This window comes from Scyliorhinus torazame, chromosome X (genome assembly GCF_047496885.1).
Source record: "Scyliorhinus torazame isolate Kashiwa2021f chromosome X, sScyTor2.1, whole genome shotgun sequence".
Classification (NCBI taxonomy): Eukaryota; Metazoa; Chordata; class Chondrichthyes; order Carcharhiniformes; family Scyliorhinidae; genus Scyliorhinus; species Scyliorhinus torazame.
Genome location: NC_092738.1, coordinates 29,437,148 through 29,465,094, shown reverse-complemented (window position 1 = coordinate 29,465,094; position 27,947 = coordinate 29,437,148). Strand labels below are relative to the sequence as shown.

At 45.2% G+C, this 27,947-nt stretch overlaps 2 protein-coding genes across 10 annotated transcripts in view; both read right to left on the bottom strand.

The window, feature by feature from the left end:
- The window catches only part of LOC140405462 (zinc finger CCCH domain-containing protein 10-like), a 160,573-nt gene that overhangs the window by 28,658 nt on the left and 103,968 nt on the right, over positions 1–27,947 (bottom strand). The window lies entirely within an intron of this gene.
- The window catches only part of LOC140405464 (zinc finger CCCH domain-containing protein 10-like), a 50,260-nt gene that overhangs the window by 4,516 nt on the left and 17,797 nt on the right, over positions 1–27,947 (bottom strand). The window contains exons 2-4 of one of the 6 annotated variants that reach the window (XM_072493928.1): positions 10,327–10,378; positions 10,169–10,201; positions 3,268–3,346 (exon numbers count right to left, since the gene is read on the bottom strand). The exons of 3 other annotated variants lie outside the window; for them this stretch is intronic. The gene's annotated coding sequence lies outside the window, so the exon portion shown is untranslated. The remainder of the gene's footprint in view (positions 1–3,267; positions 3,347–10,168; positions 10,202–10,326; positions 10,379–27,947) is intronic. 2 more of the 6 variants (XM_072493927.1, XM_072493932.1) reach the window with 2 other exon arrangements.

The following is a 27,947-nucleotide window of genomic DNA, read 5'->3' as shown; positions in this document are numbered from 1 at the left end:
AAAATATTTTGTTAAATTGTTTCAGGAATTTATTTTGAACTTTTAATTGTCCTTACTATTAGGGTATGGTTCAGCACCTATAGACTGAAAACTTAAAAAGAATGTGGTTAGCCTAGACAGCCTGAAATTTTTCCAGGTATAAAAAAAAAGTTAAAACACTTCTCTATGAACTATTACTTCCACAATACTCGATTTACATGGACATATTTTTAATGTCTTTCCTTCTATTAATAAAACCTTGTTACGGTCCCAATTGGTTCTGTTTTTCCAGTTGCAAGTAATGGGGACATGCAACCAAGATGGGAACTTACTGGCAAAGCAGTACAATAAAGAATTCTAATGGAACCTTTTGAACAAAGCTTTGTAATTCTAGGTCCCATGTAATGCCCAGTTTTGTTTCCTTTCTCCCTCCCCAATGCACCATTTCATGCCTTTCTGTAAGGAAGCACCTCAAGGAACATGGGACGAAATTCATTTGTTTCTTTCTGCAATGTATTGGAATTATATTCAATAATAATATTTATTATTGTCACAAGTAGGCTTCATTCCACTGCAATGAAGTTACTGTGAAAAGCCCCTAGTCGCCACACTCTGACACCTGTTCGGGTACAGAGGGGGAGAATTCAGAATGTCCAATTCACCTAACAAGCACGTCTTTCGGGACTTGTGGGAGGAAACCGGAGCACCCGGAGGAAACCCACGCAGACACGGGGAGAACGTGCAGACTCCGCACAGACAGTGACCCAACCCGGGAATTGAACCTGGGACCCTGGAGCTGTGAAGCAACGGTGCTAACCACTGCGCTACCTTGCCGCCCTTTTCACTTTCAGCATACTACCTCCATCTCTCAACTCCAAGGTAAGAGGGTTATGACTTGTATGAAATGACTGTCCAGAGGCAGTGTGTCATAGCTGAAATACAATGCGTCACTTAGTTATGGGGAGCCACTGCAAATAATTGGTGACAACTTTAAAACTTTCATTTAACCTCGAGGATTCTTCTGGCAGTCAAAAACTCTTTCATCATCCTTGCTAGTTTACTGCAACAGAAGTTATTGCCTTATACTTATTAGCATTTTGAAAGAATTATTTAAATTGTTAAAACTTGGGTGGCCTGTACAAATGCTAAATTCCTGAAAAACTCGGAAAAAGAGATGTTGAACGCTTTCTGCAGGCATGCATTTTGATAGATTGTGAGCATCGTTTTTCAGGTGGAAAAGTGTTCCTTTTATTTCTCAATTGAAACAATAGCAATTATTCTTATAGTCTGATACAAGGTGTAAAGTGTCACAATACACAGAACAGCCATATTTTCCTGCAACCTAGTTAGTTACATAATTCTCCAAATCATGATATAACACCCTCGAGAGAAAGGACTTGCATTTATAATCGCACCTTTCATGCTCTCAGGATGTCCCACAGCTAATGAATTGCTTTTGAAGTGCAGTCACCATTGTTTTGTCGGCAAACATTGCAGCCCATTTGCGCACAACAAAGTTTCACAAATAGCAATTGAGATTAAATGGCAGGATAGTCTGTTTTGTTGGTGTTGCTTGACGAGGCATACATGTTGCCCTCAACCCTGGGATAACACCAGTGCTCCTCGGATTTTGCGCCAGGCAGATGGGGTTGCGTGAACAGGCAGATGGGGTTGCAGTTTAACATCTCAGCCAAAAGAGCCATTTCTGGGAATGTAGCATGCCCTCGTTACTGCGCTGAAGTATCAGACTAGATTGTGTGCTCAAGTCAGAGTGGGCTCAAACCCAGAACCTTCGGACTCACAGACCCCACACACAAATGATCAAATCATGTGACAGAGCAACAAACAGCTCACCAGTGAAAGAAAGGTTGCGAAGCAATGCAAGAACACCCAAGTTATCAAGACTAGCATTTTGTGGAGCATGTTCCAGGAGTAGTACATTTTATTGCAGATGATATTCTATATGCTAATAATCCAAGACAAATAAAGAAATGCAGAATTTTCAAATGGGAGCATTTAATTTACTGCACAGAAAAATCATGGGATAAATTCACAACCTCCTGGTCCAAGGAAACACAGGTTCAAGAGTCAGTGTTAAAGGGTGCAGCCCTATCTCCACCCTGTGCTTCCTTTGAAAGTGGTTCCCTGCTGAGAACACTGAAAATGCGCACAGAATTCAGTTCCAGAGGTACAAATATTAAGTGATCTGTCCAGGCACTTAATCACTCACTGAAAATAGCAAACGATAAACTGTCTTGTGAGGTCAGTCAATCATTGGCACCAGTGGACTGAGGTATGGATTTTATTTTGCCAGAAATAGTGGATCAGCAAGCATGTTCATCTCAGAGTTGCCAGGATATTGCTACAATTATTCCTCTTTTCGCGCATGACTTGTGCTATCTGGAATTGGCGCTGGTTTTGCATCTTAGCCACTAACATAGATTTAGTAACTTGTCAGGATAATGCAAATATTCTATTCTTTGCGCATGACTTGTGCTATCCAGAACTGGCATCAGTTTGCTTATAGCAGCTTTCACAGAGCTGTTAGTTTTGCCGCGGGGGGGGGGGGGGGGGGGGTGCGAGGCATCAAGTCTAAATAGCAGTACAATGGTGAAATAAAAGCTGCAGCTCCAAAAGATCAGCATTAGGTAAATCCTCCCGAACAGTCCCCTCTCTCCATGCAGGTTTCATGCCTGAAAGTTCCCCATGCTACTCTAGATTCGTATTTAAAGCCAGCACCTTTATTCTTGAAGAAATTTAGCAACTAATGTTCAAAGGCTGAAACAAACATAATACAGCAAATTAAGTGTCGTGCAGAAATGCAGGGAGGGTAGATTCTTGTAACTCGGGAGCCAAGCTCAAGACTTTTCAGAATGAAAATCTGTAGGAACCCTACAAATACCCTCAAAAGCAGCGACCAGCAGCAGAGTACCTGGCTTTAATTAGGATGTACTTTCCTCCATTTGCCACGTTAGTGCAAAAATTCAGTGTGACAGCAAGCAGGGATTCAAATGACATTTAATGTCGTGTTGAGAATTAAAACACAGATTGATCTTATCAAATGGATGCCAAAAGAGTTGACTCCAGATTTAGTACACTGTTTAGGTTATGTTATTAAGCAATAACACACAATCCAACATTTATATCATGTTCACTTGTATTGTACCAATTGCATTTTGACAAAAATCACTTCAAATTGAATGAAAATCTTAAACCTTTGAGATCATTCAGTGTCAATTACAGCATCAAGTATGGTTTTCACTTTAAATAATAGTGAAAGGAACCCACCAGAGTCCGACGAGACAAAGTCCCTTATGTTTTTATGGAAGGCAAAAAGCTCCAACTGTCCATAAAAGGATCAGGTGTACTGAGAGAAAAACAAGAGCAGAATTATTTGCAAGTTGCTGAATTTTCAGGTCACCAAAGCTGGAAAGTAATGTTTCAGGATATTTGGTACATGGAATATTTCAGCCCTATTTCATGTCAAATACACACAAGGTCTGTGTAATGCCTCATAGGTTATGCTAGTAGTAATCATGCACAAATGGAAAGTGTGCACCCAGGTTATCTCATTTTTAATAAATTTAGTGTGCAAGTGAACAATTACATAAATTCAATTAAAGTTTACTGAAATTCTCAACTTACTGGGGGCATAATTTAGTGTTTTTGATACAGAAATAAAAGCATGTGCAACTTCCAATTAGTCTAGTGTCAAAGAGAACCAAAGGGCTGATTGAAATCCCTCAGTAAGTTTGCTGAAGTTTTGTTACTTGGGTGATAAATTGGTGCAAAATAAATTCCCAAGTGTTTGTAAAATCATAAAATATGCCAGCACAAACAGGTACCATCTAGTCTGCACCCAGGTTTTTCCTCCTCAAACCACCTAGTCTAATCCCACATTCTTGCTCATTCTCCGTACCCTTTAAAATCTTGCCTTGTTTAATCCCACTCTCCTGTTCCATCCCAAACCTTTTATATTCCTCTTTTTCTTTTTAATAAACATTTTATTGAGGTATTTTTGGTTTAGTGACAACAATAAAATAAATAATATACATGAAACCATAAATATAGTGCAAAACCCATTTACCTCTCGAACAGGTTGACCCCTTATTGACCCCCTACTCTAATCTAAACTACCCCCCCCCCCCCCTTTCTGCTGACGATTAATTTCCTGCAAAGAAGTCGACGAACGGTTGCCACCTCCGGGTGAACCCTAACATTGACCCTCTCAAGGCAAACTTGATTTTCTCCAAACGGAGAAAGCTAGCCATGTCCGATAGCCAGGTCTCCGACTTCGGGGGCTTTGAGTCCCTCCAAGCTAATAGTATCCGTCTCCGGGCTACCAGGGAAGCAAAGGCCAGAACATTTAAGGGGCATCTTGACAAATACATGAATAGGATGGGAATAGAGGGATACGGACCCAGGGAGTCTAGAAGATTGTAGTTTAGTCGGGCAGCATGGTTGGCATGGGCTTGGGGGGCCGAAGGGCCTGTTCCTGTGCTGTACACTTCTTTGTTCTTTGTTCATATTCCTCTTTTTCAAGCGACAATACCAAGTTTCTTTTAAAATAGCTTTATGTGCAGCTTTGGAACTGAATGCATATCTGAGAGTTTGGAATTGGTTTGTTCTCTACTACAGGAGAAGGAGCTAGCTGTGAATGCACGGTAAATGGTTAAAGTCTATTCCAGTTCGGACTTCTGGTGGCCGCCATGGTGTGGCTCCTGCCTAGGTTGGATTTTTTGGTCCTTTTCACCCATTTACGAAGGTTACGAAGGTGGAAAACAAAGGAATAGTGAGAGCTAGAGTCTCTTTCGGTAGGGAATGTCTAAGCCCTACCAAACAAGGAGTGTAATTTATAAAGGGCAACAGTCAGACTAGGAGGACTCTGGAGGTGCGACAGGAAAAGATGGCGGAGAACCCTGTGGCGTCATTGCCCGCACTGTGGTCTATGGAGCAGCTGGTGGTGTTCTTAATGGCAAAATTACAGCAACAGATGATGGAGGCCTCTGAAGACTTGGCCAAGGAGTATGGAAGGGTGCAGAGGTTGGGTGGGGCAGAAGGGGACCTTGGGAATGGAGAAGCGGTTGTTTCAGATGGAGGTCATCATTTTTTTCAACATCTTCACCAGTTAACGAAAGCGAAGTGGGGGAGGAGTGGCGGAGAGAGAGAGGGAGATAGGGAAGGTGGGGTGCTTGGGGAGGGGATGGCTTTCATTTTTTATGACTGGCAGAGTTGGGGAGGGACAGGTTGCCGACATGGAAGGTGGCATGGCACAGTTGGTTTGGGGGGGGAGAATGGTGGCCATCATCTTGAGGAGGCTCAGGAGATGAGTGGGGCAGGGACTTGAAGCCCTCCAACCAGGCTTATCACCTGGAAAATTCGGAGAGTGAACGGGCCGATCAAGACGTCCCACGTCTTTGTGACTTAAAGAGCCTGAAGGCAGATGTGGTGTACATGCAAGAGACTCATTTAAAAGTTGCAGATCAAACGAGGTTGAGAAACGGGTGGAGGGAGCAAGTGTTTCATTCAAGACTGGATATGAAGACAAGGGGGTAGTGGTGCTGGTGAGTATGAACGTCTCATTTTCGGCTGTATTGTGGCAGATTTGTGATGTTGAGTGGGAAGTTGGAGGGGGCACCCTTGGTGTTGGTGTACCCAACTGGGATGATGTGGAGTTTGTGAAGAAGGTGTTGGCGAACGTTCTGAACCTGGACACACACCAGTTGATTATTGTGGGGGGGGGGGGGGGGGGGGGGGGATTTCAATACGATTTTGGATCCAAAGATGGATCGGTCGTGTCCCAAGTCCCTGAAGGTGTTGGCGATGTAAAGGGAATTGTTGCGATTTATGGAACGAATGGGAAGGGTGGACCCGTGGCAGTTTGGGAGACAGAGGGCTAATGAATTCTCATTTTTTTCAACATCTTCACCGGGTGTGTTCTCAGATCGATTTCTTTGTGCTGGATAAGAGCTTGCTGGCGGGGGTGGTTGGGACAGAATATTCAGCGGTCACGGTTTCAGGTCACGCGCCGCGCCTGGTGGACTTGCGAGTGGAAAGAGGGGGTTCCCATGGTCGCAGTGGAGGTTGGATATGGGGTTGCTGGCTGATATGAGGATCTGTGAAAGGATAGAGGTGACTATATGGAATTATGTGGAGCTAAATAAGACAGACAAGGTCTCCACCTCCGTAGCGTGGAAAGTGGCGATCTGGGGGGAGTTTATTTCGATTTGGGCGCATAGGGAGAAGCGGGAGCAGCTAGAAGGGCAAAGATTAGTGCAGGCTATTCTGGAGGTGGATCTGAGGTACTTGGCAGCCCCTGGGGAAGCATTGTTAAAGGAAAGGAAGAAGCTCCAGATGGAGTATGAGCTTTGTCTACAGGGAAGGGGGTGGGCCAGTTGCATTGGGTCAGGGGGGCGATGTATGAACAAGGGGAAAGGGCCAGCACAGCAGGATGTTCACGCAGTTGAGGTGGCAGATAGCAGCGAGGGAGATTGGTCAGATGTGCGGGTGAGGGAAAGGGTTTGGAGAAGTTGCTGTTTCGGCTGGTCGGGGCGAATTTCCAATACTTGGGTGATATGAGTGGCGCATAGTTGGGTCCAAGTGCCCAAGCTGAACTTAGTGAAACTATCTGGTGGATGGGGTGAAAGGGGATTTTAAGAGATGGGATGTTTTGCCACTGTCATTGACTGGAAGGGACCAGACAGTGACGAATGTGATATAAAATAGTTACTTTAGAGATATTAGTTAATGTAATGTAGAAATAAGCCACTTTGATTCTGGCAAGTAGAGACAAAGGATTTTAGACCGCATGGAAAAAAGCAGGAAGAGGTGTGTCTATGAGAGTGATGCTGAATTGATAGGGGCCGGAGAAAGGGATTGGAAGTGAGCCAATCAGAATAGATCAAACAAGTCAGGAGGGACATAGGATGACCTATGGGTGTCGAGTATGTGAAACTTGATGCCATTTGAATGTATGAGTACTGATCTCTTTGTCTGAGACATTCACTTAGTTCCCGGGGCTGCAGAGAGCAACATGTTATCTGTATCACTGTGGGCTAGGTAGCTTGCAAGCTGAATAAAATAACTAATGTTATACTTGCAAATCCATCTCGACTTTTATTGAGACCAGACTGACGGATAAAGACATTTGGGATTCAACAACAGTTAAATTGATGGTGCTGCCAAAGTTTCTGGTTGTCGTCCAAATCTCCCAATTTTTCTGCCCAAATCTTTTTTTCCAGTAGGGTCAATAGGATGATCTCAGGGGTATGGTGGATGGATCAGGAGGGGGCTCTTGGGAGAGAAACAGACGGAGTGGTGGGTTGGTGTTGTCAATTTGCTGAATTATTACTGGGCAGCGAACTGGAAGGTGGTTGGGAAGTGGGCAGTGGGGGAAAGAGGTCGGTGCGGGGGGCGGATAGAGGGAGCCTCGTGTAGAGGGACGAGTTTAAGGGTGCTGTCATTGGCACCTCTTCCGTTCTCACCGGTCAGGTACTCCACGAGCCCGGTGGTGGTATCAGCGTTACAGGTATGGAATGAATGCCGGCAGCATTAAGATAGAGGGGATGTCATTGTGGGCGCCGATCTGGCCTCGATTCCATGTTTAGACATGGGAGAGGGCGAGGTAGAGTATTTTTGGGACCTATTTGTGGGGGGGAGAATTTGCAGAGTTGGGAGAGCCAAAGCAGGAGTTCCAGCTATACGAGGGGGGAATGGGTTTCAATATCTGCAAGTTAGGCAGTACATTAGGAAGAGGTTGGTTACGTTTCAGAGGTTAACGCTCCCGGCTCTGCAGGATAAAATTTCGTCCGAGGACGAGATTGGGGAGGGAAAGATCACGGACATAATGGGGAGTTGATGGGAGAGAGAGCAGTCTTCATTGGAGGGAAAAAAAACACAAATAGGGAGAGGAGCTGGGTGGGGTTGTAGAGGCCGGGCTCCGGAGCGAGGCCCTGCGGAGGGTAAACACGTCCTCATGTGCAAGACTGAATCTCAACCAGTTCAAGGTGGTGCATCGGGCACACGTGACGGTGTCAAGGATGAGTCGGTTCTTCCCAGGGCTCGAGGATAGGTGCAGGCGGTGCTCAAGGGGAACTGTGAATTATGTCCACATGTTTCAGGCATGCCCAAAGTTGGAGGAGTTTTGGGAGGCCTTTGCGGGAATTATGTCAAGGTACTGAGGGTGATGTTGGCTCCGAGACCGTGGGTGGCAATATTTGGACTTTCGGAGGATCCGGGAGTGCAAGTGGGGAGAGAGGCTGGTGTGTTAGTCTTTGCTTCCCTGATAACCCGGAGGCGGATACTGTTAGGGTGGCGGGACTCGGAGACGCCTAAAGCAACGGTGTGGGTGAGTGATTTGGCAGAATTTCTGCACTTGGGAAAGGTAAAGTTTGCGATCAGGGGCTCGGATGAGGAGTTCTTCTAGAGGTGGAGGTGTTCATCGACTTCTTTGAAGAGTGGTTAAATATCAGCGGGGTGGGGGTGGTTTGTATACTTGTGAAGTTTACAACGGTTGTTTTCTGATGTTCTGTTTCTTTTTTTTTCCTGTCTAAAACTGAAAATGCCTTGAATAAAAATACTTTTTAAAAAGTCTATTCGAGTCCCTAAGGATTAAAAATAGTATACAAACTGGTGGTAAAGTTAAAATATATAAAAAGAGGAAAATAAGTAAGTGAATAATGATTCATTAAAACACATTAAGGATGCGCTGGTATTGGCCTCCTTATTTAAAGAAGGATGTAAACACATTGGAAGCAATTCAGAGGTTTACAACACCTTAGAAGGCAACCCACCCATTCCAGGAAAGGCTGAGTTTAGAAGAGTAAAAGGTGACTTGATTGAAACATACAAGATCCCGAGGGGTTTCTTGACAGGGAAGATGTGGAGAGGATGTTTCCTCTTGTGGGAGAATCTAGAACTAGGGTTCGGTGTTTAAAAATAAGATGTTGCCCATTTAGAACAGAGCGGAGGAGAAATTGTTTCTCAAGAGTGAGAGTCTCTCGAACTCTCTTCCTCAGATGCAATGAAAGCAGAGTCTTTGAATATTTTTACGGCAGAACTAAATAGATTCTTGTTAGCAAGGGGGTGAAAAGGTATCGTGAGTGGGCAGGAACGTGGAGTCACAGTTACAATCACATCAGCCATGATCATATTGAATTTTAAAATATATATATTTTTATTAAAGATTTTCCATTTTGATCTTATTGAATGATGGAGCAGGCTTGAGGGGCCGATTCTTGCTCTATGTATGGAGGCAGGTAATATGTATGCAGGTAGATAGGTATGTAATAGGTATGTATTTCTGCTTTAAGAGGATTTAACATTCTTGCACTGAAAATTTTCAATCCCTCTCTATTTCACTGTTTTTGTGATTATCTTAAATTTATAATCTGTAATAATCTTGATAACAGGCCACCCAACTCCTGAAAAACTGCTTGAATTTCTCAAGTCTACCTTGGTAACCAGATCTCCTCATCCTTGATTACATTCCAGTAAACCTATGTTTCATCTATTGCTTCCATAATCCTTCTTATAAGTGATATGGCCAAAGAAACTGAACAGAATACTCCAACTGCAGTACAGCCTAAGGCTTTGTACAGGTTCAACATCACTTTCTGATCTTTTGTATCTGTACATTTTTTTAAAAAGTCACGGATTCGGTTTGCTTTACTAATGGCCTTATTCACTTGAACTTCCACCTTCAATGACCTGTGTATCACACAGCAAGGTCCCTCTATTCCTGCCAAAATGTTACTTTTTACAGCATATCTCCTTTCTCTTTCCTTTAAAATGTACTATTTCTACACTGAATTGCATCTGCCACATGTCAGCCCGTCTTTTAGCCCACGTCCTCCTGCAGTCTTTCACCATTTCTCACTAAAGAGATACAATCAATCAGGAAAATTCTACTGTTTCAAACAGGCCCTTAATTTAAAGGAACATAGCACTTGAGGACAAGAGAATATTTCAACTAAACTTCAGAAGCAGTGTTTTTTAAAATAACTGGTGACATCAGAACTTGCAGCACATGAGTACTACCAATTATGAACTGAAATGACGGCCAAATTTAAAACTACAAATCAGCTTTAATTTTTTTTTAAAAAAAGAACCTGCTCAAGTCATGTTATGTTGTTTTTAATGACAATGCAGCACAGGATTTCTAGACATTTAAATAACCTGTAGGACTCACCACCTGTTGCCAGTGTTCCTCATTCTGCACCAGCTAGGCAAACCAAAATCAAAAGGCAAGGTGACCAGAACAATCAAAATAAAGGTTGAATGAGACATAAGTATATGTACCTCTTAGTGAATTGAATATAGAGGCACAAAACTGAAAGATCTACTTACTTTTTTTTAATTACAGAGTTCTGAGAACTGCTCTGTAGGTGCTCCATTGGACCTAATTTTCATGGTGATAAAAAAGGCACATTATACCACCCAGGTGTGTAACATAGTTAATAATTCACTTGAAAGAATAGAACACAATCCAGAATATAATCAAATAAATAACATTACCTACATCATAGGTCTTTCTCATTCTTCAAATAAAACGGAGCGAGTACAGGTTACCTACATGGACACAATCCCCTCAGACGCTTCACTTTGACGATGCCGCCCATTCAGTACCCTTATTGTGACACCATTCATTTGATGCATAATTTTCCACAGTAAGTAGAACAGAGAGTAATACGTGATAGCACAACATTGTGTTGCTTTATGTAGATGCAGAAACATGGTACATAACAATGGTCCATTTTTATGGTATTTCATCAATAGGTGCTGTAAGCGTGAGTGGCTATCATAAACACCGTTATCACATTTCACAAAGTACTTTGTGCAAGCAGACATTCTCAATCAAAGTGAAAACAGTTTTGCAAAATGTAAAATCTAAAGATAAAGAATTCAGCTCTGTTGAAAAGCAGTGCCACTCTGTGCAACAATGAAAAAGAACTAGCACACGAGCAAAAGGAAGATGCCCTTGTACAGTGCAGGAAAAGAGCACATTGTGCATGCTTTTCCTTAAGCAGGTGTTTCTTAAAAGGATATATCCATACTTTCTTTCCTTTGGCTGATAATGAGGACTTGAGAACTTATTCCTACTGGAAGTAATGATGCCTAAATGACATAGAATAGTCAAATTGCGCAGATAGCATATAAATAACATCTAGAATGTTCTCAATTAAAATATATAGTCCAGTAAAATTCAAACTCAGGATTTCTCTCTCCTGCAGAAGATACAAGCTAATTGGTCTTTCAGATCCCAGATACTAAAAAGTGGGTATTGCCATCTTGATGATTTGCAGTGTTTGCTTTTAAGTAAGAAGCACTACTCAATGCTCAAAACAAAACTCTTTCAAATCAGCAACGTCAGAAAAAATAATTGCTGTCAATACCTTGGGATGCCCCCCATCCACTTAACTGAAGTGGCTGGGCCTCCCAGCCTACTCGGCTCATATAATAACTGCTGAATTAAATATATTAGAATTAAATTATTTGAATTTTCACTTTTATAATCTTGGTATTTCCCAAACCTAGAACAACCCAGATCCCATTATATGCGTGGTGAGGACATAAAGGTGTTGAGACGGTGGAGAATCATTTATTGTTCCCATTTTGTTGCAGGAGCTTCAAGATCATTACTTTTGGCTGCCTTCCCTGCTTTAACTGTTCAGTGATGGATTTTTTGGAAAAGATTTACGAGTAGAACATAGAACATACAGTGCAGAAGGAGGCCATTCGGCCCATCAAGTCTGCACCGACCCACTTAAACCCTCACTTCCACCCTATCCCCGTAACCCGATAACCCCTCCTAACCTTTTTGGTCACTAAGCGCAATTTATCACAGCCAATCCACCTAACCTGCACGTCTTTGGACTGTGGGGAGGAAACCGGAGCACCCGGAGGAAACCCACGCAGACACGGGGAGAACGTGCAGACTCCGCACAGACAGTGACCCAGCAAGGAATCGAACCTGGGACCCTGGCGCTGTGAAGCCACAGTGCTATCCATTTGTGCTACCGGGCTGGTAAAAAAGTAGTGGTAAAAAAAAGTATGAGGAGGTAGATTCTGAAGGTTTTGAAAATGGGGAGGGGAAGTAAAACGGAGAAATATCTTTTCAGGGTGCAGCGCAACAACTAGAGGATTCTGCCATCAATGATGTAATGGAACAGGGCAGTAGACCAGAGTCAGAAGAGTGGAGGATGCAGGTGATTTGAGAATGGGACTTATAACCATTCGACGCAGATTGAAAAACTGGTAACCTACAGTGGTGCTCAGGAGGGGGACTAGAAATTTCCACCAAATGTCCCTTCTTGGTCCCACACTAGTTGACATTGCATCGAGGTCCTTTGCCTCAGAATGTGCTGTGACCTCCTAAATATGTGCCAATTTCTGTTCCAAGTCCACCTGAACCTCTCCAAAATGGTCTTGGTTGCTCTCACTACACCAAAACACAGGTATTTTCTGACTGCAACCACTAGTGTATTACCCCTCTTCATCCTCTGATAGTCAACCACACCAACATCTTTCTGCTGTCTCGCTTGGTGGATTGCACTTCCTGGTTCCACTCTTACCCAGCCACTAGATCAGGAAATAGCTTCTCTTCCTACCCTCAACTGTTCCCTGCCTCAGCATCTAATTCAACCGGAGGTGAGCTTCTGAGCCTGTATGCTCTCCACTACAATGAACATCGACTTCCCTCTGCATAGGATTCCCCTCCTCAACCCCCAATTTATTCCGTCTGCTATTCTAACATTCATCTCAACATCATTACCTTTGGATTCCACTACTCCACTCCTCTCTCTCCTTGCTCAGTGAACCAACTTATCCAAAACTCTCATACCTGCTTCTCATCCAGTACCAAATCTTAACTGACCATTTTTTTACATCTATGAAGCACTCTTAACATTTTTCAAAGTTTAAGCTACTTTATGCAAGTTGCAGTCAGAGTAATTCCCTGCATGGTGGATCCATTTGATCATGCCAACTAATGGGATGGACACCCTTTTTACGCACTGTCCCCAAATTTAATCACCACTAACAAATAATATTAACACTCGCTGTAGTTTTTTGAAACACAAAAATTGTTTTGAATATTCTGGGTGTGTCTATCAACAAGGACATATTTTCCAAAGGTCATGGTGGCTTGTCCAATTTGGCACATAAACATCTATATAGCGAAGTCAAGACAAAAATCCCACCATAGTGAAATTTGAATTCAATAAAAATCTGGAACTAAAAGTCTAATGATGACCATGAAATTATTGTTGTAAAAACCCTTCTGGCTCACTATTGTCCTTTCGGGAAGGAAATCTGCCATCATGGCCGACATGATCTACTCCAGATCCACAGCAATATGGTTGTCTCATAAATGCCCTCTAAAATGGCCGAACTAGCCACTCAGTTCAAGGGCACTAAATGCTGGCCCAGCCAGTGATGCCCACGTCCAATGAATAGAAAAAAGCAAAGCACCTGAAGTACACCATGTCGAGTAGCAGATTTGACCGAAAATAAAGTTAATTCTGTTGATGTGCATTAATCGGCCAGCATGAAGAAATGCAGTTGGAGAAAGCTGAAGGATGAGCTCTTCACAATGGAAAATATTTCCAGAACACAAATGAGACCTACCAGGAAATTAAGCACAGGATAAAGCATCATTCCTACGAAACTCATCTCCAAACACCTTAGCTCCTCCCTCTACGACTGGATCCTGAACTTTCTAACCCACAGGCCACAATCAGTAAAGATAGGCAACAACACCTCCTCCACGATCATCCCCAACACCGGTGCCCCACAAGGCTGTGTCCTCAGCCCCCTAGTGTACTCCTTATACACCTATAACTGTGTGGCCAAATTCCCCATCAACTCGATTTTCAAATTTGCTGATGACACCACCGTAGTGGGTCGGATTTCACACAATGACGAGACAGAGTATAGGAATGAGACAGAGAATCTGGTGAACTGGTGCGATGACAATAATCTCTCTCTCAATGTCAACAAAACGAAGGAGATTGTCATCGACTTCAGGAAGCGTAGTGGAGAACATGCCCCTGTCTACATCAATGGGAACGAAGCAGAAAGGGTCGAGAGCTTCAAGTTTTTAGGTGTCCAGATCACCAACAGCCTGTCCTTGTCCCCCCATGCCGACACTATAGTTATAAAAGTTGTATCACAGCTTGGTATGGAGCCTGCTCTGCCCAAGACTGCAGGAAAATACAAACGGTCATGAATGTAGCCCAGTCCATCACACAAACCAGCCTCCCATCCATTATTCTATCTATAATTCCTGCTGCCTCAGAAAGGCAGCCAGCATAATTAAGGACCCCCCACACCCCGGACATACTCTCTTCCACCTTCTTCTGTCAGGAAAAAGATACCAAAGTTTGAGGTCACGTACTAACCGACTCAAGAACAGCTTCTTCCCTACTGCCACCAGACCTTTGAATGGACCTACCTCGTATTAAGTTGATCTTTTCTCTACACCTTGCTATAACTGTAACATTACATTCTACTGTCTCTCCTTCCTTCCCTATGTACGGTATGCATTGTTTGGACAGCATGCAAGAAACAATACTTTCCACTGTATACTAATACATGTGACAATAATAAATCAAATCAAATCAAAATCAGCTTGTGCAAGAACGGTGGGAAAATAGCTGTGCAGTGACAATCAGATAAAAGCACCAGAAAGACTAGATGAGATTAGAGGTAGGTGATGAAGGATTTGTAAACAAGAATAGGGATGAGATGACCCATGTGCTGGGCAAAGCCTGTATTTTATTTTGTGCAATTTCCCTTTAAGAACAAATTGGACTAGGGATTAATTTGAAAAAGGTGGTGCAGCACGGTGGCGCAGTGGGTTAGCACTGCTGTCTCATGGCGCCGAGGACCCGGGTTCAATCCCGGCCCTGGGTCACTGTCCGTGTGGAGTTTGCACATTCTCCCAGTGTTTGCGTGGGTCTCACCCCCACAACCCAAAGATGTGCAGGGTAGGTGGATTGGCCACGCTAAATTGCCCCTTAATTGGAAAAAAAGAATTATTTTTTAAAATGAAAACGATTTAATTTGTTTCCTGATTAGGCTCCAAGAAATACCCATGTGATCTGGGGCTACTTTGGGGATGAACAGTTAAGAAGCAACGGGTAAATAGAAAGCTAATTATAGTGAGAGGAGAGGTCAGCAGGTTAAAAAAAAAATTTTTTAAAAATAATCTCTGCATAAATTCTCGACGTTCTGAACTGCCAAAGAGAAAAGAAGCATGGCTCTCTCCGAATGGAATATTCTGTTTGCCGGCCTTCGAGCAGATCCTGGTGTTGAAGCACGTCTCTGAGAATACAGCAGACTTTTTACTGTGTGTTATACAGTTGGAAAGGAAGACATAGAATGAGGGATAGCGGATTTGGCGATACCCATTGCAGTTCAAAGTGTGCCAGAGTCCACCAGACTGTTTGAAGTGATTGGAAAAGGGGAGTCTCTGGGGTTTTTGTTCCATCGAGACTGTCATAAACAAAGTATTAGAGAGTTCATAGACATGCACCTAGTTGATGGTAACCATGCCTGGGGACTTTAGACTGCTGGTGGAAGCAAGAGACAAAATGATTGGATGGGATACTATAAATCCTACATATGAGAGTTGGGAAAACAGAAATTATACATGTTCCCACATTTGTGAAAGTAGTAATGCGAGTACTTGCAGCTACACTGCAGGGACATAAATTTAAGGTGAATGGTGGAAGATATAGGGGGGGATGTCAGAGGTAGGTTCTTTACCCAGAGAGTAGTGGGGGCATGGAATGGACTGCCTGTGCAAGAAGTTGAGGCGGAAACATTAGGGACCTTCAAGCAGCTATTGGATAGGTAGATGGATTACGGTAGAATGATATAGTGTAGATTTATTTGTTCTCAAGGGCAGCACGGTAGCATTGTGGTTAGCACAATTGCTTCACAGCTCCAGGGTCCCAGGTTCGATTCCGGCTTGGGTCACTGTCTGTGCGGAGTCTGCACATCCTCCCAGTGTGTGCGTGGGTTTCCTCCGGGTGCTCCGGTTTCCTCCCACAGTCCAAAGATGTGCAGGTTAGGTGGATTGGCCGTGCTAAATTGCCCTGAGTGTCCAAAATTGCCCTTAGTGTTGGGTGGGGTTACTGGGTTATGGGGATAGGGCGGACGTGTTGACCTTGGGTAGGGTGCTCTTTCCAAGAGCCGGTGCAGACTCGATGGGCCGAATGGCCTCCTTCTGCACTGTAAATTCTATGATAATCTATGATTAATCTAGGACAAAGGTTCGGCACAACATCATTCTTAAAATATCCATCAACTGTTAATGTTTCAATTATATTGATTTTAGCTGGTTTAAAGCAAAATCGGGTCCAGTGGTTTGCTTCCCAGTGGTGTTGTGGGAATGAATTTTTTTCTTTTTAAAGAGATTGTGACAAATAAGCGAGTAATACTTGGCATGGAACAGGATGCAAACTGCAGTTTTGTAAAACATCTCATGTTTAATGGACATCAAGAAATTGTCATGGAGAGAATTTGTGAAGTTAAGTCTAGTGGTAATGAAAGTGCAGAATAGGATTTCAGCAGGAGACAGGGGAGCAGAGGCGAGCAAAGTTATGAAGGTAGAAGCAAAGAGCAACGCTGCATCTTATAGTTCAACCTGAGCAATCAGCTGGAGGGGAATTAAGTCCGGGGTTGTTGGTAGGAACAGCATAAATTGTATTCGACCGTCTTGATTTTTAAATTAGCAAGAAAAAGAAGAAACATCTGTTTGAGGACAGACGATAATGCTATGGACGCCAGGGACGTCATTGACTTTGTACAAGATTTTATTTTATTAAAATAAATTTAGAGTACCTAATTCATTTTTCCAATTAAGAGGTAATTTAGCGTGGCCAATCCACCTAGCCTGCACATCTTTGAGTTGTGGGGGTGAGACCCACACAGACGCGGGGAGAATGTACAAACTCCATACGGACCGTGACCCGGGGCCGGGATTGAACGCGGGTCCTCGGCGCCATGAGACAGCAGTGCTAAGCAGACAGTTTAATGTTGTATGGACAAAAGCTGAACTGAAGAGATTCAAAGAGAATTGCGGAAGAAGCAGTGTTAAAGATAGACATTCAAGTGATGAATCCAAGGACCTGGAAAGAGAAAGGGAAACTAGCTAGGCAGCCGTAGTTTCAGGACACGAGGAACAGTGCCTGAACAAAGGAAGCAATCAACTTTGCTAGCGAGAGGGCGGCACGGTGGTTAGCGCTGCTGCTTCGTGGCGCCGAGGACCCAGGTTCAATCCCGGCCCCGGGTCACTGTCCATGTGAAGTTTGCACATTCTCCCAGTGTCTGTGTGTGTCTCCCCCTACAACCCAGAAAGATGTGCAGGATAGGTGGATTGGCCACGCTAAATTGCCCCTTAATTGGAAAAATGAATTGGGTACTCTAATTTATTTTTTAAAACTTTGCTAGCAAGCACTGGGCAGGAAAGAAGCTGTGTAATGAGGTGTGCAGAGGAAAGCGATAAAACATGAGGAAGATCTGTGATTGTATCTCCCCCCCCCCCCCCCCCCCCCCCCCGCCCCAAAGAATTATTTAGAGTCATCAGCAGGCATTTGTTAAATAAGTTAATGAAATATCAGGGTAACATCATAAGGCGTGTAAATGGTCAATACTGATGAACTTCCTATGCTATACCTAGCAGCACCATAATCAAGGCAAAAGACAGCCTCTACTTACAGTTGAACAGGCAATGAAAAAACGGCAATTTAGTCACGCTGGCAGTTATGCCAGGTAACATTTATTTAAGAATAAAATTCCATCCGAAATGTACAGTAAGGGATGGGGGCAGGAATGGATAGGGGCAGGAATGGATAGGAACTGCATGAAATCAAAGGCTCGATGCATTGAAATGTTCACAGGTTCTACTAACAATGTGATCATTGTAACTCCAGTTCCAACAGATGTGGCCATATCTGTAGTTGCTTTCTTTCGGAAAATCTGGGTACATGTAGCAGCAACATTTTCCCCTCAGTAGCAGTACTGCACTTTGATCTTTCCTAACAGCTAAAATGGAACATATTGGTTACGGTATGGTTTTCACTTTATCACTGCAATTATTGTTATGTTTAAAACTATAAAATGTATTCTGCAGAGCTTATTTTCATGTGATAACTACATTGGGGTGCACCCTCTATGCACATCAGTTTCAGTGAAGTTGTAACTTTTGAGTGTGTAAAACTAGGCAGGGCTGTAGTCAATTATCCTCCAATAAAAACATTTGACTTGCAGATGTGCTTTAAAGTGACCAAACATTTATCACAAAAAAAACTAACGAGCAAGTGTTTTCAAAAGCCATCAATTTAATAATCCAATTGTCCTGAACCAAACACCATAGTTTATGGTTTTGACAATTATCTTCATGGTTTCTTTCTCCAGTGAGTCTGGCCAATTGCAGTACCAAGAGTTCCAGTTTACCTACTTACAAGGAACTACTCCAATGTGCTCCCTCGCAGGGCTTTAGGTCTCGACTTCTTGATACAAATTAAAGTGCCTCCCAGTCAATTTAACCTACTCATTCCATACAATGTATGTACATAAATCTTAGTCCACTGAGCCCAAAACTTAATCACAAACCAAGGATTATCAATACAATGCATCTCTCTTCCTCATTGCTCCAACACAAAGAGGGTAAGAGAAAGACCTCCCCTATCAAAGGGCAACTTCACAAGGGCATTAAAAAGCCTCTTCCTAACAAAAAGGAACTGTTGGAATCATCCCACTATTTAGTTATTACATGCAAAGTAGCAATTTCTGTGAATTATAGAAAAGCTAAACAGCTAAATAGAAGCACTAAGATTTAATTGAATTTTGAAATTAGGAAAGTGTGTGTGTGGGGGTGGGGGGTCCATTTCTTTCCCTTCTCACGATTCAGTGGGGGTGGTTCTATGAGCAGGGAGCTCCTGCCAATATTTCAACTAGGTTTAAGACCCAATTTTTTGAAAGTTATTTCTGAAGCTTTCTAAAAATGAATAATTCGGACAATGTCAATTACCCCTACCCCACATTACTTAACCAACTGGAGATCCCAGCAAGGTGTAAAAGAAAAGTGAGCTAAATTAGGTGGTAGTGAGTATATGCTTGGGTTTAATAAGTCTGAAGAATGGCATCTGACAGGTGATCCCCACTCACCTGTGCCCTCCAATCTCCCTCTCACCATTGGCTGTTTCCTTACCTTTCTCTAGTTTACTGATATGGCCAATGCTCCAATGAAAATATAGTCAGATGCACTTTTCTACATGGTCTTCCCCACCTTGAATCCCCAAAGTGCTATAGTCAAGACTCTAGTTCCCTGTTTTTACTCATTTTTTAATAAATATATTTTTATATATTTTTTAAGTTTTTTAACACAATTTTTCATCCTTACAAATAACCCCCCCCCCCCCTCGTAACAAAATAGCAAGAAATCGCCCATAGCAAGATATATACATGGTAAAACGATATGTTACAGAGCCTTGTACACTGGCTCTCTCCCGCACGTGCCAGTTTCCCAAATCCTTCATGTTTTCTCTTGCTCATCCACACCCCCAGGCAAGTCCCCCTTCCCCCCCCCCCCCCCCTTCACGGGACATCTCCCCCCTTCATGGGACGTCTCCCCCCCCCCCCCGGGTTGCTGCTGCTGCTGACCGACCTTCCTCTAACGCTCCGCGAAATAGTCTAGGAACGGTTGCCACCGCCTGTAGAACCCCTGCGCAGACCCTCTCAAGGCAAACTTAATCCTCTCCAGCTTTATGAACCCAGCCATGTCGTTTATCCAGGCCTCCACGCTGGGGGGCTTCGCCTCCTTCCACATTAGCAAGATCCTTCGCCGGGCTACTAGGGACGCAAAGGCCAGAATGCCGGCCTCTTTCGCCTCCTGCACTCCCGGCTCGTCCACTATTGCTAGCCCCCAGCTTGGCTTGACCCGGACTTTCACCACCTGAGATATTGCTCCCGCCACTCCTCTCCAGAACCCCTCCAGTGCCGGGCATTACCAAAACATATGGACATGGTTCGCCGGACTCCCTGAGCACCTTCCACATCTGTCCTCTACCCCAAAGAACCTACTCAACCTCGCCCCCGTCAGGTGCACTCTGTGAACCACCTTAAATTGTATCAGGCTGAGTCTGGCACACGAGGAGGAATTAACCCTACCTAGGGCATCAGCCCATTACCCCTCCTCAATCTCCTCCCCCAGCTCCTCCTCCCATTTACCCTTCAGCTCTTCTACCAGCGCTTCCCCCTCTTCTTTCATCTCCTGGTATATTGCCGACACATTGCCCTCCCCGACCCATACACCCGAGATCACCGTATCTTGAACTTCTTGTGCCGGGAGCAACGGGAATTCCCTCACCTGTCGCCTCACAAACGCCCTCACCTGCATATATCTAAAGGCATTTCCCGGGGGTAACTCGAACTTCTCCTCCAGTGCCCCTAGGCTCGCAAAAGTCCCGTCGATGGACAGGTCCCCATTCTTCTCATCCCAGCCCGATGCCAGCTCTGAAACCCCCCGTCCATCCTCCCCGGGACAAACCGGTGGTTACCCCTGATCGGGGACCACACCGAGGCTCCCATTGCACCCCGGTGCCGTCTCCACTGGCCCCAGATCCTTAGCGTTGCTGCCACCACCGGGCTCGTGGTATACATTGTCGGCGAGAGCGGCAGCGGTGCCGTCACCAACGCCCCCAGGCTCGTTCCTTTGCAGGACGCCATCTCCACCCTCTTCCATGCCGCCCCCTCTCCCTCCATCACCCACTTACGGATCATCGCCACATTTGCTGCCCAGTAGTAGCTCCCCAGGTTTGGCAGCGCCAACCCTCCTCGGTCCCTACTGCGTTCCAGAAGCCCTCTCCTTACCCTCGGGGTCCTATTCGCCCACACAAACCCCATAATACTCCTACCGACTCGCTTAAAAAAGCCCTTGGTGATCACGATGGGAAGGCACTGAAACACAAACAAAAACCTCGGAAGGACCACCATTTTGACCGACTACACTCTACCCGCTAACGAGAGCGGTAACATGTCCCATCTTTTGAAGTCCTCCTCCACCAACCTCGTCAGATTCAGTTTATGTAGGGCCCCCCCAACTCCTGGCTATCTGGATCCCCAGGTACCGAAAGCTCCTTTCCGCCCTCCTCAGCGGTAGGTCCCCTATCCCCCTTTCTTGGTCCCCTGCCTGTACTACAAAAAGCTCACTCTTCCCTACATTGAGCTTATAGCCCGAAAAATCCCCAAACTCCCTTAGAGTCTGCATGACCTCCAGCATCCCCTCCACTGGATCCGCCACATACAGCAACAGGTCATCCGCATAAAGCGACACTCGATGCTCTTCTCCCCCTCGGACCACCCCCCTCCATTTCCTAGACTCCCTCAATGACATGGCCAAGGGTTTGATCGCCAATGCAAACAACAGGGGGGACAGGGGGCACCCCTGCCTCGTCCCTCGGTACAGCCGAAAGTACTCCGACCTCCGCCGGTTCGTCACCACACTCGCCACTGGGGCTCTGTAAAGGAGCTTAACCCAACTGATAAACCCTCCCCCGAATCCAAACCTACGCAGCACTTCCCAGAGGTACTCCCACTCTACTCGGTCAAAGGCCTTCTCCGCGTCCATAGCTGCCACTATCTCCGCCTCTCCCTCCTCCGATGGCATCATTATCACGTTTAAGAGCCGCCGCACATTGGTGTTTAGTTGCCATGCCTTTACAAATCCCGTCTGGTCCTCGTGGATCACGCCCGGGACACAGTCCTCGATCCTCGTAGCCAGCACTTTTGCCAGCAACTTAGCATCCACGTTGAGGAGCGAGATCGGCCTGTACGATCCACATTGCAGTGGGTCCTTGTCCCGCTTTAGGATCAAAGAAATTGTCGCCTCCGACATTGTCGGGGGCAGGGTCCCTCCTATTTTTACTCATTAACTAATACCTCCACATCAGAAATCATAAGATTAAGACAACTTCCAATGCATTAAGCAGCAAACACAGAACTCAAGCTACAATCCTACATTTAACCTGCCCGTTCTTAGATTTTCCATAACGTTACAATCCTAAACAATCTGTTGCTGTGCCTCTGGTGGTGCTAACAGCAGCCCTATTCTCAAACCAAGAGAAAAATCTAGTCTGGGTTTTCACTCCTGATTATCATTTACAGTAAGCATACAAGAACAAGTGCTGCCCTCATGGTTTACTCATTTACCACCACCTATGCCTCAGCTCACTTTCAGGAGACCATTGCCTATTCTGTACTTGCATTTTACAGCTAAAAGAAAACCCGACCACAGTCTACTGCGTTTCTCACCAGGAACTTATACTTTATACTTGAAAGACCCCCAACACCTGCATCAAATGGTTAAATTCAAGTCAAAACCTCCTGCACCAATGATGCCAACTCACTGCTCTGTATAGCCTCTAGTCTAGCTCTGGTTGACTGCAACAGTTTGAAAGAAAGGCCAGAGGGGCCTACGCATTCAATAATTGCTTAGACGCAGCAGCACAACAGACTCGCATAAGAGGTCTCGATGCAAAAAAAAAATAGGGTTGCAAGATTTTTGACATCAGGGAAGCGCCCGAGGCATAGTTTTCCAGTTTATTTCTCTGTAAAACAAACTGATGCCACATAAAAACAAAATTGTTCACTATATTTTCCTTCTTGTTCCTCCAACTAATTTATTTTCTGTAAAAGTACTGGAGTTGAATTAAGCTCGAATTATATGGACCTTCATAATTATCTACTACCAAACTTCCTTTGGCTTATTTTATTGACCTAAATTCACACACAGCATGTATTAATGACCTAACATTTTGGAATACAGCAAAATACTGTGAACAGGATGGTTTAACTTCCATAGCCTCAAAACTGTAGTCTATTCAATAAATTATTTTGAATGGAAATGTTTCTGGGAAGTTCTTTCCCTTCAAAGTTAGGCAGCATGAGCATGTCTTTGTGAACTTCATTAGTTGGAAACACGCAGCCAACAGCAAATGAAAAAACAAGGTTATACTTTCACCTGGATTGATGTAATTGTTCTTTTCCGCTCCATCCCCCCCCCCCCCATTCTATATTTACCATTTTCACTTAAAAGGCCTCTTCCAGTCAATATCTAACCTTATCCACGACTGAATATTCCATTCAACAACTTTTCATTGCACAAGTTATTTCTAGTCTTGTCAGTCCCTCTTACTTCCCTGGCCTATATTGTTAACGTAACCTAAATACTTTTATCTTCATTTCATTCCATTATGGAACCCCACGTTATTTATCCCTTTTTCTTCACTGTGTTGAGATCACATTCCTTTTTCTTATATCCAAGGGCTTTTAGATGCCAACTTTGGTATCAACCCAATCATGACATATCGATTCTTGGTCTAGTGAACAAATTGTTTCCTCCGTTAGAGCCCTGAGTTAATTTTTTTTTTTTTTTAAATTCAATTTTACGGATTGTGGGGTCACCGGCGAGGCCAGCATTCGTTGCCCACCCCTAATTGCCTTTTAGAAGATGGTGGTGGCACTATATTTCCAAGTCAGGATGGTGAGTGACTTGGAGGGAAACTTCCAGGTAGTGGTCCCATGTATCTGTTGCCCTTATCCTTCTAGATGGTAGTGATTTGGAAGGTGTTGCCGATGGGACCTTGGCGAGTTCTTGCAATGAATCTTGTAAATGGTACACACTGCAGTTACTGTGTGCTGGAGGGAGTGAATATTTGTGGAAAGGGTGATAATCAAGCAGGCTGCTTTAATAATAATAGCTTGTCACAAGTAGGCTTCAATGAAGTTACTGTGAACAGCCCCTAGTCGCCACATTCCGGCGCCTGTTGGGGGAAGCCAGTACGGGAATTGAACCGTGCTGCTGGCTTTGTTCTGCATTACAAGCTGTGAATGTTGTTGGAGCTGAACTCATCCAGGTAAGTGGGGAGTATTCCGTCATACTCCTGTTGTGCCTTGTAGGTGGTGGACAGGTTTTGGGGAGGTCCGGTGGGGAGTTACTCATCACGGGATTCTTAGCCTCTGACCTGTTCTTGGAGCCACGGTATTTATATTGCTGGGTCCAGTTGTTTCTGGTCAATGGTAACTCCCAGTATGTTGATAGTGAGGGATTCAGTGATGGTAATGCCTTTGATTGTCAAGGGGCAACGGTCAGATTCTTTCTTGTTGAAGATGTTCATTATCTGGCACTTGTGTGGCACTAATGTAACTTGCCATTTGTTCGCCCAAGCCTAGATATTGTCCAGGTCTTGCTGAATTTGCATGTGGACTGCTCCAGTATCTAAGGAATTACAAATGGTGCTGAACATTTTCATCAGCGAACATCCCCACATCTGACCATATGTTGGAAGGTCATTGATGAAGCAGCCGAATCTGGATGGGCTTAGGATACTGGACCTGCAATGACATTGTTGACTGACCACCAACAACCACACCCTCTTTGTGTGAGCTATGACTTCAACCGGTGGAGATTTTCCCTGATTCCCATGGACTCCAGGTTTGTTAGGGCTTCCGCAATCAAATGCTGCCTTGGTGTCAAGGGCAGTCACTCTCACCTCTGAAGTTCAGCCCTTGTATAATAATATTTTCTTGTCACAAGTAGGCTTACATTAACACTGCAATGAAGTTACTGTGAAAATCCCCTCGTCGCCACATTCCGGCGCCTGTTCGGGTCACAGAGGGAGAATTCAGAATGTCCAATTCACCTCACAGCACGTCTTTCGGGACTTGTGGGAGAAAACCAGAGTACCCGGAGGAATCCCACAGACACGAGAACGTGCAGATTCCGCAGTGACCAAAGCTGGGAATCGAACACGGGTCCCCGGCACGGTGAAGCAACAGTGCTAACCACTGTGCTATCATGCCATCCATCCATGTTTGAGCCAAGGCTGTAATGAGGTGTGCTGAATGACCCTGACGGAATCCAAGCGGAGCGTCAGTGAACAGGTTATTGCTCAGTTTCACTCGATAGCACTTTTTTTTTTATTTTTAAATATATATATTTTATTCAAATTTTTCGGCCAAACAAAACAGTACAAACGTTTTTCCCCTTTTTACAACAATAAAACAATATAAATAACAGTGACCGTTTTTAACAAATAAATAAATATATAAACTAAATGGCAACTGCCATAACAAAAATAATAGCTCTCCCAAATAATAGAATCAAGCAATCCAATATACATAACCAAGTTCAAATATCTATACAAAAACACCCCTGAGGACCCACCCAAGCCCTCACCCCTCCCCCCTGGGTTGCTGCTATTACCTTCCCATTTCCTTTATCGTTCTGCGAGGTAGTCAATGAACGGTTGCCACCGCCTGGTGAACCCTTGAGCCGAACCCCTTAGTGCGAACTTTATCCGTTCTAGTTTTATAAACCCTGTCATGTCATTTATCCAGATCTCCACGCCCGGGGGTTTGGCTTCCTTCCACATAAGCAATATCCTTCGCCGGGCTACCAGAGACGCAAAGGCCAAAACATCAGCCTCTCTCGCCTCCTGCACTCCCGGCTCTTCTGCAACCCCAAATATAGCCAACCCCCAGCTTGGCTCGACCCGGACCCCCACCACCTTCGAAAGCACATTCGCCACCCCCACCCAGAACCCCTGCAGTGCCGGGCATGACCAAAACATGTGGGTGTGGTTTGCTGGGCTCCTCGAGCATCTCCCACACCTATCCTCTACCCCAAAAATTTACTGAGCCTTGCTCCAGTCATATGCGCCCTGTGCAAAACCTTGAATTGTATCAGGCTAAGCCTGGCGCACGTGGACGAAGAGTTTACCCTACGTAGGGCATCTGCCCACAGCCCCTCTTCAATCTCTTCCCCCAGCTCTTCTTCCCATTTTCCCTTCAGCTCATCCACCATGTTCTCCCCCTCGTCCCTCATTTCCCTGTATATATCTGACACCCTACCATCCCCCACCCATGTCCCTGAGATCACTCTATCCTGAATCTCCTGCGTCGGGAGCTGCGGGAATTCCCTCCCCTGTTGCCTCGCAAAAGCCCTCAGTTGCATGTACCGAAATGCATTCCCTTGGGGCAACCCATATTTTTCCGTCAGCGCTCCCAGACTCGCAAACGTCCCGTCTAGGAACAGATCCCTCAGTTGCACAATCCCAGCTCTCTGCCATGCTCTAAATCCCCCATCTATTCTCCCTGGGACAAACCTATGATTATTTCTTATCGGGGACCACACCGAGGCTCCTGTCATTCCCCTATGCCGTCTCCACTGCCCCCAAATTTTCAGTGTTGCCACCACCACTGGACTTGTGGTGTATTTCTTCGGGGAGAACGGCAACGGCGCCGTCGCCAGTGCTTGTAGGCTGGTTCCTTTGCAGGACGCCATCTCCAATCTCTTCCACGCCGCTCCCTCCCCTTCTCCCATCCATTTACACACCATTGAGATATTGGCGGCCCAATAGTACTCACTTAAGCTCGGTAATGCCAGTCCCCCCCTATCCCTGCTACGCTGCAAAAACACCCTCCTCACTCTCGGGGTCTTCCCAGCCCACACAAAACTCATGACACTTTTCTCAATTCTCTTGAAAAAAGCCTTCGTGACCATCACCGGGAGGCACTGAAACACAAAATGGAATCTCGGGAGGACTACCATTTTGACCGCCTGCACCCTACCCACCAGTGACAGGGGCACCATGTCCCATCTCTTAAAATCCTCCTCCATCTGTTCCACCAATCGGGTTAGATTTAGCCTATGTAAGGTCCCCCAACTCCTGGCTATCTGAATCCCTAAGTACCGGAAATCTCTTGTTACCTTCCTCAGCGGTAAATCATCTATTCCCCTACTCTGCTCCCCCGGATGCACCACAAACAACTCACTCTTTCCCATATTCAATTTGTACCCCGAGAATTCCCCAAACTCCCTGAGTGTCTGCATTATCTCAGGCATCCCCTCCACTGGGTCCGCAACATACAGCAATAAATCATCTGCATACAATGATACCCGGTGTTCTTCTCCTCCCCTAAGTACTCCCCTCCACTTCCTGCAGCCCCTCAATGCTATGGCTAGGGGCTCAATTGCCAATGCAAACAGTAACGGAGACAGGGGACACCCCTGCCTCGTCCCTCTATAAAGACGGAAGTAGTCAGACCTCTGCCTATTCGTGATCACACTTGCCACCGGGGCCCTATATAGCAGCTGTACCCATCCAATAAACCCTTCTCCAAAACCAAATAATCTCAACACTTCCCACAGGTAGTCCCACTCCACTCTGTCAAATGCTTTCTCGGCATCCATCGCCACCGCTATCTCCGCCTCCCCCTCTGGTGGGGGCATCATCATCACCCCTAGCAGCCTCCGTATGTTCGTGTTCAGCTGTCTCCCCTTAACAAACCCAGTTTGATCCTCGTGGATCACCCCCGGGACAGAATCCTCTATCCTCGTCGCCATCACCTTGGCCAGGAGCTTGGTATCTACGTTCAAAAGGGAAATGGGCCTGTAGGACCCACACTGCAGCGGGTCTTTTTCCTTCTTCAAAAGTAACGATATCATCGCCTCCGACATAGTCAGGGGCAGCTTCCCCCTTTCCCTGGCCTCATTAAAGGTTCTCGTCAAAAGCGGGGCCAGTAGGTCCATATATTTCCTATAAAATTCCACCGGGAACCCATCCGGTCCCGGGGCCTTCCCCGCCAGCATGCTCCCAATCCCCTTTATCACCTACTCCACCTCAATCTGTGCTCCCAGTCCCGCCCTCTCCTGCTCCTCCACCTTCGGGAATTCCAGCTGATCCAGGAAATGCAACATTCCCTCCTTCCCTTCCGTGGGCTGAGCCTTATAAAACCTCTCATAGAATGCCTTGAACACCCCGTTCACTCTCTCCGTTCCCCGTTCCATCTCTCCCTCACCTCTCACCCCACCTATCTCCCTCGCCGCTCCCCTCTTCCTCAATTGTTGGGCCAGTAGCCGGCTCACCTTCTCTCCATACACATACTGTACACCCTGT